This window comes from Grampus griseus (assembly GCF_964374135.1).
Source record: "Grampus griseus genome assembly, chromosome: 6".
In the NCBI taxonomy this organism is placed as follows: Eukaryota; Metazoa; Chordata; class Mammalia; order Artiodactyla; family Delphinidae; genus Grampus; species Grampus griseus.
In genome coordinates this window covers 42,306,672-42,326,420 of record NC_139000.1, presented here as the reverse complement: position 1 = coordinate 42,326,420, position 19,749 = coordinate 42,306,672, and the positions used below count along the sequence as shown (strand labels likewise).

The 19,749-nt window shown below is 41.2% G+C and overlaps 1 protein-coding gene across 1 annotated transcript in view; it reads right to left on the bottom strand.

Moving 5' to 3' along the window:
- Window positions 1–18,847, bottom strand: part of GNA14 (G protein subunit alpha 14) — a 155,246-nt gene extending 136,399 nt beyond the window's left edge. The window contains exon 1 of the mRNA XM_082656229.1: window positions 18,734–18,847. The gene's annotated coding sequence lies outside the window, so the exon portion shown is untranslated. The remainder of the gene's footprint in view (window positions 1–18,733) is intronic.
- Between the last annotated feature and the right edge of the window lie 902 nt (window positions 18,848–19,749).

Below are 19,749 nucleotides of genomic sequence, written 5' to 3'. Positions count from 1 at the left end.
CAAATTGGGAAGTGCTGTAAAAACACACTGGATTTCAAAGGCTTAGTATTTTAAAAGAAGAATGTGAACTATCTCATTAATAATGTTTATATTGAGTACATGTTGATAATATTTTGGACATACTGAGTTAAAAATATATTATTACAATTTCACCTATTTATCTTTTTACTTTTTTTCCTATCTTTTTACCTTTAAAAATACAATTAACAGAACATTAAAATTATCTAGGTGGCTCATATTTTTATTGGACAGTGCAGCTCTAAGAAATAAAGATGGCAGAGAATATGCCGGGATCATCGATTGCTATCACTGAAAAATCCAAGAGGTGTAACAAGAAACAAACTTGAGAAAGAAGGTGAAGGTCTAACTATTTAGGGCTCAGGTGCCCTGCAGTGCCAAGCAGTTTGAACTTTGGTCTGGATGTAACAGAGAGTCAAAGGTTTTGAAAGGGGAGTGAAATCATCGGGTCTGTGCCTTAGAAGGCGGATGTTGGCAACCCTTAGTCAATAGCATTGACAGAGGTGACCAGACCAAAACCCACCCCACAACTCTCCAAACTCATAAAAATGCTGGATCAAGTGTAATGCCACAAGAATACACAGCCAAACTTGGAAAAGCAGGAAAAGGAATTCCCAGCTGCCATAAACAGAAGCAATTAAATACCAGAGCAATGGGTCAAGAAGCTCAGGTGTGTTGGAACAGGACACAGGCCATTAGATCTGGGGGCTGAGGCTTTCACATCTGTGTGGGGAGAGGAGCCCAGGTCACTGCCCTGCACAAAAAGGGATGAGAAATTGAAACACACACGTAAAACTGGCACTAGAAAAAAATCCTGCCGGTGGAGGCAAGGACAGAAGCTTGGACAAGGGATGTCAGTAAAAAGAAAAGGAGCCGGTGTAGGATCCTGTAAAGACAGAGTGCAGGAAAACTGGGAGATGGTGCTGCCTGGTGAGCTAAGCAAAGGCAGTGTCGAGAAGGGGGGGGGGGGCGCACGGGTGCCAACTGCTGAGCCGTAGTGGAAACAGACAAAGATGAGACAGTGCTTCTGATCTGGTGATTACAGGTTACCCCAGGCCTCAAAGACAGCAGTATCAGCACGGTGGCTGGAACAGAAAAAAGCAAGGGTAGCAAACACGACCTTCTCTGAACGTTTTAGAAGTGACTTGGAGAGACAGGTTGCTGGTCGCTTAAAGAGAGAAACAGATCAAAGGAATTTCTTTTTAGCAGCAAGAGTCATACGGAGGAAGTCAGTCAAACAGAAGAGTGGTTCTAAAGATCAAGGCAAGAAGAAGAATCAACGAAGGAGCAGGTTTAGAGGAAGATAATGACCAAAGATGGAGCCTTCGAAAAGGCAAAAGGTGCTGATGTCCACCACAGGTTCAAAATGATACTCATTTAAGCCACGGAGCTCTTCTGGAACGGGGAGCACAGCGGCTGAGGGCCTACAACAAGGTTTGATGCTTGGACTGAGACAAGGAAGGCCCCAGGAACAGTGACGAGTGGCAGGGAGGGCCCGGCTGCCATGGACTCCCATAAACACCATCTCAGGTGTGGCCTAAACACTGAGGTTACCCGGGGTTGCCCGAGCTAGGTGCAAAACAGTGGTCACAGAACGTTGAAGAGGTGACGCCTTGCTAAGAATTCAGACTGGGTATGGGAAAAAGTGAAACCAAAACTAGAGAGAAAGACTGGGAGACTAGGCAGACACGGGTATAGAGATGAGGCCACACAATACGACACAGGGTAAAGGCCAGTCTGTGCTGCTTCTACGTTATAAGCAGTTAATAGTCAAAGGAGGAAAAATACTTATTTTGCCATTTGTATTTATCCTCAACAGTGTAGTCATTTGAGTAAATGGTAAGCATTATGTCAGTTCATAAGTGGGAAAAGACATAGAAATATTAAAATATAGAACTGTTTTCCTTCAACTCTTTTGCTTTTCAGTCCCATCATTCATTCCCGTGATCATTCTGGTGTTCCCGTAACATGCCAGTTTCTGGAGGATGAGAATGTGAAGAAGTAGAACGCGCATTTTATTTAACCTGAAACTAAGCCTTTATCCTGAGAATTTGAATTCAGTGAGAAAACAGTCATTGGTCCTTTCCTTCAGGAGCTGGAGGAGGGTCACAGATGGACTGAGGAAAGTCAGGGGGCCTTGCCTTTGATGCTAGGGTGTCACATTATAGGAGAGTCTGTCTTCACTTGAGCATGTTTACACTGTGGGAATGTTGGTATTCTAGCAACTGAGGAGCAATTCAAAGAGGCCGCTGAGATCAAAGGGCTTGGGGGAAGCCCTGAGCAGTGGGAACTGGAAAGACTATGACAACTCAGAAGGTTAAGCAGAAAAATCAGGTCATTTGGAAAACTACAGTTGGTCTTCAGTGGTAGGTAGTGATTTTTTTGGCCAGCGAGCGATAAGGAATTGAAAAAGGAACAGTCACAGTGGCAACAAATGTTTCACAAGAAAAAAATATCAGCAGAAGAAACACAGACCTAACTTGGAGGGAGGAGAAATTATAAAAGGTGTCTGTACAAGTATTTAGACTGGGAAATAATATCCAAAAAAATTCAGACAAGTCTTACATCTTCCTTCTATCTTGGATTAGTCTTACCTTTCGGACATTTCTCTCTTTCCACCCTCTCTTTCTTTCATAAAATGAAAACAAATATATACTTCTTAGTTCTCCAGACTATGCAATGAGACACTAGTTCCAAGTACCTTCCAAAAGATATCTTACAAGAGGCAGCTTTGCTTCAATATGCAATAAACTGATCTGTGACCTGTGACCCACGGTTTTTAAAAATATTTATGTTAGAATCACAATCTGTAATTAAAAATAGAAATTAACTACAATTAGGTACAAATAAAAAATCTAATTGGTTTGAACTAGCCAAGGTAATGGAGTCTATCAGAGAAATTAAATATTTTAAAGCAGTAAATTAGCCTAAAAGGCATCCAGTGCCTTGCAAATCTCGCAAAAACCTGCTGCCTGCGTGTCTCCTGGGGACTCTGTACATTTTAAAAACGAGGTCAGGCCAGGTCCAATTAGAAGGGTGAATACAGGATGCTTCTGAATGTTTTGGGGTCATAATTTAATGAGCTATAGCAATAATTTGCTAAATGTTCCATTGGTGGCTTCATGGAGATAATATTGTAGGTAGATTAGCACAGGTCTATAAGTGATTAGGACCTGCAGGTATAAGCCATGAATAATAAGCCCACAACACAGTTAGTGCTAAATGAATACTTAGTAACATTTAGTAACGCTATTTCAGCTAAAATTAGATTATAGGTTACTTTAATACCCTGCTTGAAAATTACTTTTCTCAAACCTTGAAAACTTCCAGAGAACAATCTAGGTTGAATCTTTCTGTATAAAGCACGTTGGGGATGCAGGAGAGGGGAGCATTTATAGTGAAGATCTAGGTTTCAGCCTCCACTGGGATATAATCAACCTGTGCTCAAGGAGTTGAATGCCAGTAAGCTGGCTCCACTTCCCAGGGCATCTGCAGGCTCTGTGAGGGAGTGAAGTGGGAAGGAGGGAAGGCAAGGAATGAGCAGTAGAATGAGAAAGATCTTTCATCAAAACCTCTAAGAGACCTGGATGCTTGACATCAGGTGGAGAACCACCATAGCTCAAGACAGTCAGTGGCCCAAAACAACTGGACTTCTTGTACCCTTTAGGTACCGCCATTTGTTTGTTTATTTTAACCTGTGTCTGCTTCTCTGTGGTCACTAGACCAGAGGTTGGGGGAAATTTGGGGGTTGGCATCCTATAGCTCTACCTCGGGGAAGAAGGGAATGCAGCACACAATCAGCTTAGCAAAAGAGTGGACCTGCAAGAAACACAGGGGAGCAAGTTGGCACTGAATATAAACAAGGGTTTGGCGTAAAAACTAGTCTCAGCAACAGAGTGATATACTTGACCTTATGGGTATTTAAGGTGTGAAGAAAAAGGCAAAGCAAGGTTGAAAGAAATCACGATTTTCTGTGCCTTACTTCTGAAAGAAAGAACCTGTTTGGTAATTTCGGGTGAAATGAAGAGGTTCTTTTCCAGGTTGCCATAAATTTGGAAAGGTGGTTAAACGTACACAGGAGAACTACTGATAAGAATAATGGAAGAAAAAACATTTACACAACCTGGAATCCATATATTGTATCTACTGTTTTTTCTCTTAATTTGAATAGATGGGAACATAAGGATTAATGTACATATGTATTCTCCTCTCACTTTATAATGGGTGGTAACATAAGGATTCTCATCAGCTGACACTCTTAGAAATATTCACGAATCTTTGAGAATCTCATTACGTGCAATTAACAGTAGCCGTCACATCTGACAAGCTCTGGTATATAATCTCAGTAGCTTTTTGATTTACACTCAATCTCACACAGGCAGGCAGCCCTCCTCCATGTTGAAGCTATGCTATCTGCAACAATGGTCCATCCAACCTTGAGGCAGCAAAGGAAGAGAAGAAGTGCACGTAGGCTCTTACCTGCATTGCCCCAGAAGAGACTCTCTGCTCAAAGCACGTGGCTCTGATATAACAGCAAGGGAGGAGGGAAAGCACAGAGGGGCACGAAAAATATTTGGTGTCTGCCAAATATAACTGATGTCTGCCACACACTCCTAACTTACTGAAGAAGTATGAATCCGCCAGACACATGCCTCACTGGGGGTAAAGTAAATAAGGTTACTAAGGACACTTTAACTTCTCTAGAGGATAGTTTGAAATCACCAACCTTATCTAGAGACAAAACATAATGTTTGTGACAAGTTGCGAGAAGGTGATGATTTCACACTTCATGCTGTTGCTCTACATTTAGGGTCGGGGCTTTGGCCCAGGCAAGGTACAGAAAGTAGCTGTTGGGGTCCCCTTTGATTTCAAATCTGGCTAGAATCCAAGTTTCTCAACTTCAAGTCCAATGTCATAAAAACTAGACATTGCTTCCTTCTAGAATGTGGGGCTCCTACTGAAATATCAAAGTCGCCTAAACTTTCCACATGAAAAAAAATTAATTTCAGGTCTTACTTTAGAGTACTGTTAGGCAACCTTGTTAATTAGAATCACCTGGAATGGTTGTTTTGTTTTGTTTTAAAACTAGCGATGTCTGTGCCCCAACTCAGGCCACTTGAGTTACAATGTCTAGGGACAAGCCCAGATAATGATTTTTTTTAAGTTATCTGGGTAATTCTAAGGGGCAATTAAGTCTCAGAATCTCTATTTTAGAAGACAGCCACCCCATCCCCTAGAAATTACCAGTTGTTACTGGTTTTAAGGCCAGAAAGCTTTAAGAAGTAAAATTAATGCTTGGGACCCACTCCAGATAGTCTGATTTAACTGGTCAGAGTGGTGCGGAATGGACACTGGGATATTCCTCAGGTGATTTCACTGTAACGTCAAGCATAAGTACTATTTATGGTGTCACAGTCATCCCTAAACCGCCTTGTCAGGCCAGAGATGGAGTGACTAAAATTGGGGAGAGGGAAGCAACACCATGTGGTGCTATCCGTGGTGCTGAAATGGAACTGCAAGGAATTTTTAATTGGTAGCAGCAATGAACATTTATTTTCAACTTGATAAAACAAAACCTTCTACTATTTCATATTTTTAATTGAGAGATATAAAAATTCTCCTAAGCACAGAACTACTGGTATGTATATTTTCGGTTCTATGTTATGGTTTGTTAAGGGAGAGAGATTTTGAAAGAAAGAGGATTTGCTTTGCTATTTGTCCAGAGATCAGATAGGGCAAAGATCAAAATAATTATGACTGGTGCGCTTGGAAAATCTATACATTTTTATTTTTTAGCTATGATAGTATCCTGAATATTTTTTAAAGTTTTAAATTATTAGAATTTTTAAAAATATGATACTTTACTTCCCATCTAAAATTGGAAAGCATAAATGTTTATTGTTTTTATTTTTCTGCTTAAGAAGATGGAAGTGAAATAGTTTGAGAAACAACCTATTTTCACAGAGTAACATTCATCTTATACTATTTAATGATACTACCACTGAAGATTTCTAGTTGATGCATTTGTGAGCTTCATAAAAAAGGAATTAATATGGTGCTATAACCCCAATAACTAGATATGGCCTAGAGGTTAACGTTTCCCACCTTTCCCTCCACATTCCTTATATAATGACCACAACTGAATTTTCCAGTCAGTCATTTCTTATATTCTCCATGGTCTAAAAACCTACGCTCATTCCCTCAAACGTCTATGCTATATGTTCCATGACTCCATTCAATAACAACTCAGTAACAAAAGGGATGAACACTTTAAACCTTCTCCAGTTTATGACTGTTCTCTGAAACACAGAAAACATTTTCCACAGTGAATTACATTATGAAGATATGAGCCTGATATGCTAACCTGAAAATGCCAAACATCTGAACCCCACCTTATCAGCAAACAGCTCGGAAACATATGCCTCTTCTTTGCTAAATTCTAACCTTTCCCAAAAGGCAGCAGTATGTGCATGCACAAAATCTAATCAATCACACAGGACTTTCCTTTGGAGCAGTTACCTTCCTACTCCTCTACAAGCACTTGGAAACTAAGGGCCTTAGGCTAGACACCCAAAGCAGCACTCGCTAATATGATCCATGGGCTGTTTGAAGAGTTAATGAGGGGAAAAATATCCCTCATCTTAAGTTAAAATCACTCAAGAACTCATTTTACTTATTACCAGGCTGTATAAGCTTGAACACCTGAATTTACTACTTTGGGAAAAAGAAGAGTATCTGCCCCATCCTTTCTTAAACACTCTATACTTCAAAGAAAGAATTTCAGATAAATTCCATTTTCCCCTAAATGAAAGTTCAGAGCTTTGCCAATTTGGTTAGTATAGCAATAAAACAGAGTACAGTTCTCACACCTTGAACACAGCTTATCCTTCATCTGTTCAGACATTTAATGAGTGGGTCTGATAGTCACAAGCCTTTAGTGGATTCAAGTCAAGGTGTTTTTACCAACGCTCAAGTCCAACCATATTCCAATGGGGCCCTCCCCCCGCCAAGGCTGTCATCAGAGAAGACTTCTCTTTGCCAAAAGGGCTCTCAGGAGAGAGTTAGTTTACTGTCAACACAATTAGAATCATTTTAGCATAGCCTCTTTTAAACTACTCGTATTCCCTATCTATAAACTAAACACTCTGGGAACCTGCCTATTTATTGACCACTTTCAAAGAGGGCTCTGTAGAATCCAGAAACAGGAAGACAGAAAAAGATTTTGAAGGAAGGTCTTTGGAATTTCTGGTCACACTACCGGAGCTCCAGGGGGCTGCTTTGATGGTGAACTCATAACCTCCTCAGGCTACGACAGATCCCAGTACCCCAGTGTCTGGCTCAGCTGCTGACACAGCTCTGCAGTAAATTTGTTTTTCCCATCAAATGATCCAAAACTCTTGTTCTCCAAGGAGTCATGTTTTTTTATGGAAGTAAACAAAGAAATCATAAATACTCCTCTCTCACCATTAAGAGTTCATATCACTTTAATGTGAAGACACTCATCATCAGAGCCCACAAACAGCAGACCAGGGGTGATGGAGTGAAACAATGAATGATCATGGCAATAAGATGAAGTCTTGCCTCGCTTTTATGTGAGGACCTCTGGGACTGTCCTATCAGTGCCTCAGTGGTTTCAGTCTCTCACATAATTCCAGAAAACTGTATTATGTCTAGGGCCAATGACAGTTTTATATCACTTGAAAAACTTGTTTAGAACTTGTTCTACATTGTGTTTCCAATATGACTCAGCTGTTGGAATAAAAATAATGGTGAAAAATCTTAATCTATAATATGAAAGGAACAAGTTTGGTCACAAGTGCTACAATCTTAAATTATAGATTAGCACAGGCTACCTTAAAAGACAAAATTTTAAAAATTGAATGATAATGAAAAAATTAGTTTTGTGCAAGTATATCCAGATCCTCAGTTTGAACAGTAATGACTGTTTTTCCAACACTTATCTCACTTAAAACCTTACCCTCATTTAATGTTTCCCATATTGTAGTTTAGCTGAAATCCTCAAGTGCCTCATTTCTGCACAGATTTTGTCCTTATAAAGAAATAGGTTTCAAACACAAAGAGGATTCATTACCAGAAAAGGGAATGGACCAGTTGGGTAAGAGGGGCAGAGACTATACGTCCATCTAAAATACTCCAGTAAAACTAGAGATCCATCGTTTTCAGAAATAATAAATCCTTCCAAATTGACTGCCATCTCAAAAAAAGCCTCATGGACCTAGAGAACGCCGTGGCCCTTATCCCAGACTATATAAGGTGACACTGGTCATGATGTCTGGGGCAATTGCCAGGTCACTGGTCCTGTCCTATTCCTTGGGAGTCCAACCCTGGGAGGCTGGGAGTGTGATGCGGAGATGGGATAGGCTGTCTCTAACCAGGATCGCTAAGATCCGGTCATTAGTCCCACCCTCTGCCACTCCTGTAAAATTGGGATACCAGATTATGTGGCTAGCCCTCAGGCACCCGGAACAAGTTAGAGGTCTTCACTCTAAGGCTGGGTACAGCCAGCTGAGTGCAAAGGAGCAGGGCAGGTGGGGCTCACCACCGTCTTCAGGTGAGAATGCTTTGTGCCAACATGAACCACTTGCTCTCTCTCACATCCTGCAACCATTCCCCCAAACCCCAATGCTACTGGGCCCAGAAGCTCTAGGAAGCGGGGTGTCCCAAGCCCTCCCCCTCCGCCAACAACAGAGAAGAACAAAGACTTAGAACCAGAGACCAGCTGCTTGTTTCATGTCTGCTCTGTGACCTCGAGCACATTCTTTCAATTTCCCAACAATCAAGTTTCTTCAGTTTTGTAAAGTGATGTTCGCTTTGCAAATTCAAAGGAACTCTTGATGCCTGCAGTCCCTGGTCCTGGGCTTGTCAAAGACCTATTATTCCTCCTTTTAGCCATTTATGGTTGTTTTCTACAGCAGGCTATGCTGAGTGGACCCCAAATTCTCCTCCAAATACTGATATTTTAATGACAGTCTCACAGAGAGATGCAAAAATGGGATTTAATAAGTTTCCCTTGGGCCTGCTGACTGATTTCTTTAGGTCAATAGCTTGTTCAACTGCAAAGTGCTTGGACAGAAGTTATTGCTACGAGTGGCCCATTGGCACTTCCTAGCTCGGACCATTCCTTGCTCCTGGTGATATATTTCTGTCCTTCTCCACGCATCTTGGGGACATAATGGAACCTAGTTATTTATCCATTCAAAATCTATTATGCACCTATTATCAATCAGGCATTTTGGGATTTGGAATTTTTGTCTTCCTCTGGCAGATCAGAAATATTATAGGTCCACATATGGATTCTTTCAATTCTCATGTAATATATATCATATAACTAGAGTGACCATACATACTGCTTTGCCCCGGGCAGTCCTAGTTTGTGCCTGTGGTACCAGCATAGCTATTAACAGTGCCCTCATTCACTCTCAGACTGTCCCAGTTTGAGTGATAACTTACATCACCACCAGATAAGCAGATCCACCTGCAGTTCTTGTAGGCTTCGTGTGGGGTGGGAGTGGGGGAGGAGAAGGACCCACATCACAGAGACCACAAGAAGCCTTAGTTATCTGCTAGACCGGCACAAGCTGTGGGAGGAAACTATGAAGGCTGCTGTCACGTTTTAAGAAACATGTTTGGAATCATTTCTTTTCAGACGCAGCCACATAGAGAAGTTGAGAGCATGGACTCCACGGCCAGATAAGCTGGCACTGCCACTTCCAGGCTATGTACACATGGGCAAGTTATATAACCTCTCTGTGCCTCAGTTTCCTCATGTGTAAAGTGAAGTTAATACGAATACCTACTTCGTGAGGTCGTTGTGAATAACACGAGTCAATGGGCCTGTGCATACTAACTGCTGTAAGTGTTTTCTGCCACAGAGGATTGCCCTGGACCCAATCTTAGTCACAGACAACTACACATTGGCCAAACATAAGGAAGGTCCACATTCAGAGGAGATTTGGCGCAAAAGACTTTGGTTTGGGCATTGACAAAATCGACCCAATAAGATTCTCTCTTCTAGGAAATAAATGCTTGATGGACAAGGCAGGTCACTGAAGTTGAATCTCAAGTGACAGGAAGTTATGTTCCCACAGTTTGGCCCAGTCACAGAATCCTTAGGCCCCAAGGTTCCTGAATCCCTAGAAGAAACAGCGCTGACCCCATACTCCTGTGTATGCTTGTTATAATCTCCCATCACCCAGTTTCATCTGTTAATGGATCTCTTCTGCCACCTTAAATTCACGGGGGACAGGCCAAGCTTAATTCAAAGAAGAAGAGGTGCAGGAAAAATCTGGGACCCCAGATGGAACCTTCCATTTGTGAAATCGTCAATCCTACATCCTACTCTCTGATCACAGCTTCAGATCAACTCACCTCCCTGAAGCTCATCTATACCTTGTTGTCCTTGAAGCCCTCACTGTGCCTCAAAGTATTTTTCCTCCTGGCTTCATTTTCTTTTCTACACAGCCTGGATCACGTGTCCTATCATTTTAATTCCCTTTCACCAGCACTTTACTTTCACCTTCCAGTGTTTCTCCACCCAGGGTACCCAAAGCTCCCAACCCTAAATTAATCCTACTCTGTACATGAAAGCCCAAAAGCAGCTACAGTATATTTGAGACGTGTGCTGCTATTCAGTTATAGTTTACAGTCTCAGCAGGCCCTCCGTGCTGCACTTTCCCTCCACTGTGGTCAGTCACTCACCCACTATACTCCCACCTTCAGCGCTACCCTCTACAACTTGACCAATCATTCCCACTCCTCCTCGGCTCACGGGTTTGACATGTGTTTTGGTCACACTGCATATAGAAGGATGCGTGGAGACTTCCCCGCAGCCCCACCGGTGCAAGGCTTAGGTGTCCTGGGGTAAGCAAGAGCTTTACCACGTCTCCAACTGCCCTAATTCCCAAACAAAGCAAGAGACAGCAAAGCCTTTGTTTTTTGAATTTGCTCAGGAAAAGGAGGCAAAAGGCCTTAAACGCGGAGTTCAAGTTTGGAGGCACAGGAAGAAAGAAAAGAGCCAAGGGAGATAGAAAGCATTAAGCGTACTCCTGAGGTCATTAGCCCTCCAGCTAACAAGGCAGATAAATTGCAGGCAGCTGGGAAATGTGGACGCTTTGGCAACAACAACAAACAACAACACCATTGCAGGGATCTGGACTCCTCTGACTCCAGATTCCAAAACAAATGCTTTCTCTGTAAGTTCATGAAATTCCAGTAAACTTTTGTTTGAGATTTTAATTGTTTTTGCTTTATCTTCATGTTGGTTGAGGAGTTGAAGATTTTTAAAAATCTTTTCATCATAGTTCTATGTGGCTCCACTTCTTAAAATTTTTTTTTTACATTTTTTAATTGAAGAACAGTTGATTTACAATGTTGGGTTAGTTTCAGGTGTACTGCAAAGTGATATGTTATACATATACATATATCCATTCCTTTTCAGATTCTTTTCCCATATAGGTTATTATAAAATACTGAGTTCCCTGTGCTATACAGTAGATCCTTGTTGTTCACCTATTTTATATATAGGAGTGTGTATATGTTACTCCCAAATTCCTAATTTATCCCTCCCCTCCCACCTTTCCCCTTTGGTAACAATAAGTTTGTTTTCTATGTCTGTGATTCTATTTTTGTTTTGTAAATAAGTTCATTTGTATCATTTTTTTACATTCCACATGTAAGTGATATCACATGGTATTTGTCTTTCACTGTCTGACTTACTTCACTTAGTATAATAATCTCTAGGTCTACCCATGTTGCTGCAAACAGCATTATTTCCTACCTTTTATGGCTGAGTAGTATTCCATTGTATATATGTACCACATCTTCTTTATCCATTCATCTGTTGATAGACATTTAGGTTGCTTTCATGTCTTGGCTATTGTAAACAGTACTGCAATGAACATTCGGTTGCATGTATCCTTTTTTTTTTTTAACTTTTTTATTTTATATTGGAGTATAGCCGATTAACAATGTTGTGATAGTTTCAGGTGCACAGCAAAGCAACTCAGCCATGCATATACATGTATTCATTCTCCCCCAATTATGATTTTCTCTGGATATATGCCCAGGAGTTGGATTGAAGGATCATATGGTAGTTCTATTTTTAGTTTTTTAAGGAACCTCCATACTGTTCTCCATAGAGGCTGTATCAATTTACATTCCCACCAACAGTTCAAGAGGGTTCCCTTTTCTCCACACCCTCTCCAGCATTTATTATTTGCAGACATTTTGATGATGGCCATTCTGACTGGTGTGAGGTGATATCTCACTGTAGTTTTAATTTGCATTTCTAGCGTTGTTGAACATCTTTTCATATGCCTTTTGGCCATCTGTATGTATTCTTTGGAGAAATGTCTATTTAGGTTTTCTGCCCATTTTTTGATGGAGTTGTTTGGGGTTTTTTTGATATTGAGCTGTATGAGCTGTTTGTATATTTTTGAGATTAATCCTCAAAAATTAGCACCAGTTGCAAATATTGAGCTGTATGAGCTGTTTGTATATTTTTGAGATTAATCCTCAAAAATTAGCACCAGTTGCAAATATTTTCTCCCATTCTGCAAGGTTGTCTTTTTCTTTTGTTTATGGTTTCCTTTGCTGTGCAAAGGCTTTTAAGTTTAATTAGGTCCCATTTGTTTATTTGTTTTTATTTCCATTATACTTGGAGATGGATCCAAAAAGATATTGCTGCGAATTATGTCACAGAGCGTTCTGCCAATGCTTTCCTTCAGAAGTTTTATAGTATCCAGTCTAACATTTACAATTTTGAGTTTATTTTTGTATATGATATTAGAGAATGTTCTAATTTCATTCTTTTCTAGGGAGCTGTCCAGTTTTCCCAGCACCACTTATTGAAGAGATTGTCTTTTCTCCATTGTATATTCTTGTCTCCTTTGTTATAGATTAATTGATTATAGGTGTGTGGGTTTATTTCTGGGCTTTCTATCCTGTTCCATTGATCTATGTCTCTGTTTCTGTGTCACTATCATACTGTTTTGATGATTGCAGCTTTGTAGTATAGTCTGAAGTCAGGGAGTATGATTCCTCCAGCTCCATTCTTCTTTCTCAAAATTGTTTTGGCTATTCAGGGACTTTTTGTGTTTCCATACAAGTTTTAAAATTATTTGTTCTAGTTCTGTGAAAAATGCCATTGGTGATTTGATAGGGATTGCACTGAATCTGTAGACTGTCTTGAGAAGTATGGTCAACTGACACACTTCTGAGTATAGGTCTGGGAAGAGGCTGAACATCCTCACTACTGTGTCTAGTGTCTAAGAAGGTTATGATGAGATCCTATTATCTCCTCTACATGCCTCCTGCCCCCTAACATCCTCCCCCCCACACACACACAGATCCTTGGTTGTCCCATTAATTAATGTTTTTAAAACTTTTCTGTGTATACCAATCTCCTGGGATTCTTGTTAAAATGCAGATTCTGACTCATTACGTCTGTGTGAGAGGGCAGTCTGAGAGTCAGTGTTTCTAACTTGCTCCCAGGTGATGCCAGCGCTGTTCTGGGGACCACTCCTTGAGTAGCAAGGCTCTACCCCTCTACCAGTAGACCCAAAGTGGGTCATCCAGGGGACAAACAAACAAGATGTTCCACTGATCCACAGGAAGTATTAGAATTCTATTTGTGTTAATTTTACCTAAAATTTTAAATCTAAACAAACACAGGTACCTTCATCTGTCAAATGGCCTCCCATCAGGATGAATGAAAGGAATCCTAAGAAAAGGGTAGAAATAAAATTCTGCAGTTCAGACGGGGTTGTCAGAGGTGAACCAACTTTTTCATTCCCATTCAGCTCACTGCCATATGCTGAAATGTGTATGTCACAGAATTTACAGAATGCATTAACTAGTTTCAATTAAACTAACCCTCACAAAATGTATGAGGCTTAAATAATGTCAAGAAACTGCTAATTAAAGATGCCATTAAGAACCTACATCTGCCAACCAAAAAGTTGGACCAGAAATCCAAAATTATAATGGTTATTTGGAATATGGACATATAGCCTTCTTTAATTATGATTTTTTTTATATATATATTTATTTATTTATTTATTTTTGGCTGTGTTGGGTCTTCGTTGCTGCACGCGGGCTTTCTCTAGTTGCGGCGAGTGGGGGCTACTCTTCGTTGCGTGCGCAGGCTTCTCATTGTGGTGGCTTCTCTTGTTGTGGAGCACAGGCTCGAGGTGCACGGGCTTCAGTAGTTGTGGCTCGCGGGCTCTAGAGCACAGGCTCAGTAGTTGTGGCACATAGGCTTAGTTGGTCCACGGCGTGTGGGATCTTCCCGGGCCAGGGCTCGAATCCATGTCCCCTGCATTGGCAGGCAGATTCTTAACCACTGTGCCACCAGGGAAGTCCTTTAATTATGATCTTGAGAGTATATTGTATCTGGAAATAACAGGAGTATGTGCATATAATTTTTAGGTAATAATTCCTACTCTGATGGGTACGTATGCAAGTATTATTTTTCTGATTAGGTGTACAATCAAGATTTGGAGACTACTGCTCCATACTATCAGCTGGCCTCCCCTGCACTATGTAATAAATATGCTGGCATCCTTGGCTAACCCCCACCCCGCATCCTACCTTGTCTCGGGTGTTGTGATCCCCTCCACCCTTCACTCTAACCTATGTTTCAGATGAAGTAACAGTAGGAAAAGCTGTTGATCCCAAACTCAAATGCCCACAACAGTCAGGAAGGGGTCACAAAATCATAAAGAGAGAAGAGTATTTTTAAAAACACACACACACACACACACACACGTGACAATAGGTGGAAACTGACTCTAGGTCTTAGCATTAAGAAGTAATAAGGATTAGTAGAGACTGTGGCAGCATGGAGAATGCATGCCTTCTATTCTTGCTATTCTTTGCCCATATGGACATGCAGACCCAGAGTTGCCAGATTTTATGATATTTCAAGGGAAAATTGCATCTCAAATTTTACTGGATATTACACAATGTTTAAACAGGTGCATGCACGTGCATACACACACACACACAAAGATACATACACACACTTAACTTGCCAAGACTTCAAGGCACATTTGGACCATGAGCCATTCATTTGTTCTACCCACTGTGTGTAGTATAAAACCTTCAACTGCAGTCATAATTCATTAATAAAATTAATCATAATTAATAAAATTAATCAAAGAGGCAGGAAAGGAAGAGCAAGTTTCATAAGTCATGAAGTCAGAGTCAACACAATGTTAAAATCTGTAAAGGGGAAGGAAAAGAGAAAGAAATGGCAAGAAAAGGAGATGAAGAGGCCAAGCTAATGAGAACGAGAGAGCAAAGGCAATTTTCCTGCTTGCTTCCTCCTGGGAGTGTCAGTAATTAATCAATCTTGCTTTCCCAGAGTTGTAGGCCCACTATGCATGGCCTTGGGAAAGTGATCGTGCTCACTAACAGCCACATCACCATTTCTTTCTCAATAAGACTACATTCCCAGCATTCCTTGCAGTAGGCGTATCCATGTAGATGAGTTTTAGCCCACGGAATGTGAGCAGTGCTGTGCAGAGCAGCTGGGCGTGGTCCAAGAACACACACACACACACACACACACACACGCACAAACACACACAGGCTCCTCACTCTTTTCCCCTCTTCCCTAACTGCATGAGGAGGCAAAAGTCTGGAGGAAGGTGGAGACATATGATCCACGAAGCTGAACTCACTTCTTACCATCACAGACCTGCTGGGATTGTGATGTGAGTGGGAAATGGACTTCCATGTTCTTCAGCTACTGAGATCTTGGTCTTGATCCTCCCCATTTCGAGTACATTCATCATGGCCTATATCCTCTTGCCCAGAATCTTATTCAGCTAAACATGCCATTTTCTCTGACCATTACTCCAATGGCATGATTCCAGTCCCCTGGCCTCTCATCTCTGAACATGCTCTACTTTGCCTGTGTGACCCTCAAGGTAGTGACACAAAATGGAGTTGCTCATCTGAAGTGGGGTATGACCAGTGCAGAACAAACAGGATCATCACCTCCTTTTTCCCAGATAGTTTGCCCAAAATGATGGAGCTTGTGATGTCTATCCACTGAACCCTCTATTTTTTTTTTTTTTTACTGGTGCTTGTCTTCTGCTACATCTTCCCCATTTAATAATTCCAGATTTATCTCTTGGACTATCAGAGGTTTTTTTTTTCATTTTATTTATTTATTTATTTATGGCTGTGTTGGGTCTTCGTTTCTGTGCGAGGGCTTTCTCTAGTTGCGGCAAGTGGGGGCCACTCTTCATCATGGTGCAGGGGCCTCTCACTATCGCGGCCTCTCTTGTTGCAGAGCACAGGCTCCAGACACGTAGGCTCAGGAGTTGTGGCTCACGGGCCCAGTTGCTCTGCAGTATGTGGGATCTTCCCAGACCAGGGCTCGAACCCATGTCCCCTGCATTGGCAGGCAGATTCTCAACCACTGTGCCACCAGGGAAGCCCCTATCAGAGTTTTAAAGTCTCTATCATATTAGGGTTTGTTTGTTTGTTTTATTGTTTTTCTTCAGTATTATCTACTTAGTATGTCTATGTGGATCCCTTTCGTTTTTGCCTTTCCAGCATCCATTCACCTTTCTTCTGGTGATAGCACTTCTATTTCATTTACATGCAGGCTTAGTGGTACTAGCAGTCAAGGAAGTCTGCTTTCTTCTGACCAACCTAGGGACTGAACATTCCTCAGCCTATACCAGCCCCTGTGCCCCTCTTAAATCAAGGACCTAAGAATTGAAAGAAATTCAAATAGATACATCTTAAAAGAAATGACTCAAATAGACCATCCATTAATTCCTATGACCCAGAATCCCAGAGCATCTTTTCCACAACTTGGGGAAACCAAAACCCAATTAAAAAATGGGCCAAGAACTTGAATAGACATTTCTCCAAATAAGATATACAAATGGTCAACAAGCACATGAAAATTGGTGCTCAACATCATTAGTCATTAGGAAATGCAACTCAAAACCACAGTGAGATAGCATTCATTCCCACTAGGATAGCTATAGTTTTTTTTTAAAAGGAAAAGTGAAATTAATAAGTATTGAGAAGGATGTGGAGAAATTGGAACCCTTGTATATTTCTGATGGAGTATAGAATGATTCAGTTGCTAAGGAAAACAGTTTGGCAGTTAAAAGTTAAACATATAGTTACCACACAATCCAGCAATTTCAATCCTAGGTTTATATCCAAAAGACTTGGAAACAGGTACTCAAGTAAAGACACGTGCATGCATATTCACAGCAGCACTAGTCACAACAGCCAAAACGTCAAGACAGCCCGAATGTCCATCAACAGACGAACGGATAAACAAACTGTGGTACATCCACACAATGGAATATTATTCAGCCACAAAAAGGAATGAAGGTGAGATGGGCTGCAACATGGATGCACCTCAAAGACATTGTGGTAAGTGAAAGAAGATACAAAAGGTCACATATGATTCCATTTGTGTGAAATGCCCAGAACAGATTAATCCACAGAGCAGAACACAGATGGGTGGTTACCAGGGGAAGGGGGAACAGAGGTATGAGAAGCATCTCCTGAATAGGTACAAGGTTTCTTTTAGGGGTAATGAGAATGTTTTGGAACCAGACAAATTAGTGGTTGTACAACTTTGAAAATATACTACATGCCAGTGAATTGTTCATTTTAAAATGGTTAATTTTGTGTTATGTAAACTTCACCTCAGAAAACACACATACACATACAAATTTATCCTCTCACAATGCTAGAGGTCAGAAGTCCTAAAGTCAAAAGGTTGACAAGTCTGCATTTCTTCTGGAGGCTCTACAGAAGAATTCGTACCTTGCTGTTTCCAGCTTCTAGAGATTACTGCATTCCTTTACTTGTGGCCTCCTTCTGGCAATGGCATCCCTCTGACCTCTGCTTCTGTCATCATGTCTCCTTCTCTGACTGACCCTGCTGCCTCCCTCTGTAAGGCCCCTGTGACGACATTGGACCCATCTGGATAATCTAGGCTACTCTCCCCATTTCAAGATCCTTAATCCATCTTCAAGTCCCTTTTGCCATGTAAGGTAACATACTGACAGGTTAGGGGATATATGTATATGTATAGCTGATTCACTTTGCTGTACAGCAGAAACTAACACAACACTGTAAAGCAACTATACTCCAATAAAAATTAATTTTAAAAAACCCATACTGACGAGTTTCAGGAATAAGGATATGGACAACTTTGGGAGGCCATTATTCTCTCTATCACACTCCCTACCCCTTCAATGAATTCCTTTACTTGCTTAAGTTAGTGGGTGTCTGTTGCTTGTAACCACAGAACCTCAAACAATAAAATGCTTTCTATTTTTCATCATTGCATTTTGAATGAATGGGGAACATCAAGTAGCAAGCAGGGGTTGGTGATGTCTTGGCCATGACGGGAGAATGACTAAGGAAATATGTAAGAATTTTATGTTTGGTATAGTGCTTTCCCCAGGAACAAGGAAGCCAGAAAAACAGATACTTAATGAGTGTCTGAGGGCTGAATGAAAAAAGGGATAAGAATAAAATATGGAAAGTTTAACTAAAGCATTTAATCAGAGGCCATAGAAGCAAGATAAATCTGCACAGCGTCAGGAAAATGTATTAAATATAAAACCCCAAGTTACAGCACTGTTTAGCACATACAGCGTGAAAGCCGGTAACCACCCTTCTTTATGGGGTGACAGCCTCCTACCGTCAAGCCTGAATCCGATTCAGAGATCACCTCAGCCCCAGGAAGTCCTCTGTTGTCCCCAGACAGAATTAACAGCTTTCTCCATTCCACCCATGTACTGACACTGTGTTGCTCTGAGCTGTTAGAGGCATGGTCAGTTCTTCAAATTGGCTCTCAGCCACTGCCTAAAAGTGCTCAGGAACACCGTGGGGGTTCGCATGTTAATCACATTAAGAAAAGCAAAATGAAAAAGAAAAAAAAAGAAAGAAAGAAAAGCAAAATGACAGAGAGCTTTTGGAGGCAGCCTTCAAAGGCATCTTCATTTTTTTCCATTTTCATACAGATTGCAACATATTTGAAAAAAATCAAGCTGAGAATCACAGAACCCTTGGATGCCCCAGGAAACTATTTAGTTCAGTAACTTTTAGGGTGAGTTTACCAAAACCTGCCATTAGTTTTCACAGGTGCATTTCCCGCAAGCCCTGCTGGCCCGATGAGCTAATCATTAATTGTGGGAACAGTCTAACTTTCTGATAGGCCAGGCCACTTTATTTCCGAGTCTTTTCAGAGCAAAGCTATCTGACTGCCTCTGCCTTACTCTGCTAGTATTGCCAATTCTTTCGACTTTGACCTAGAAATTTTATGTACACAAAGTCAAGCGAGCCGGGTTTTTATTAGGAAGTCAAGGTTCCTGGAAGAGCAAAGAACACTCCTTGTTCAACGTATCATCTTGGTGTTCAGGCATTCCTTGCCTAGCATTCTCAAGAGCCATAGCATGGGTCAGCTCTGCCTTTATAGATATGCGTTTGTCGAAAGGGGAAGATGGTGTTTGTTCGTCCAGGGTGGAGAAAGCACTGAGGGTGGCTGGATATTGCCTTTTTCCTCTCTGCTTGGGCTATAACCTTCAGTCGGTACACACTGTATGAACTAGCTTACCTAAAGAAACACTGATGGTTGGAGTTGCCAGTGAAGGCATAGTCTCTAGGATTTTAATTAAGTGTGACCATCAGAGTTACTGCCTTCAGTACTGAGAACTT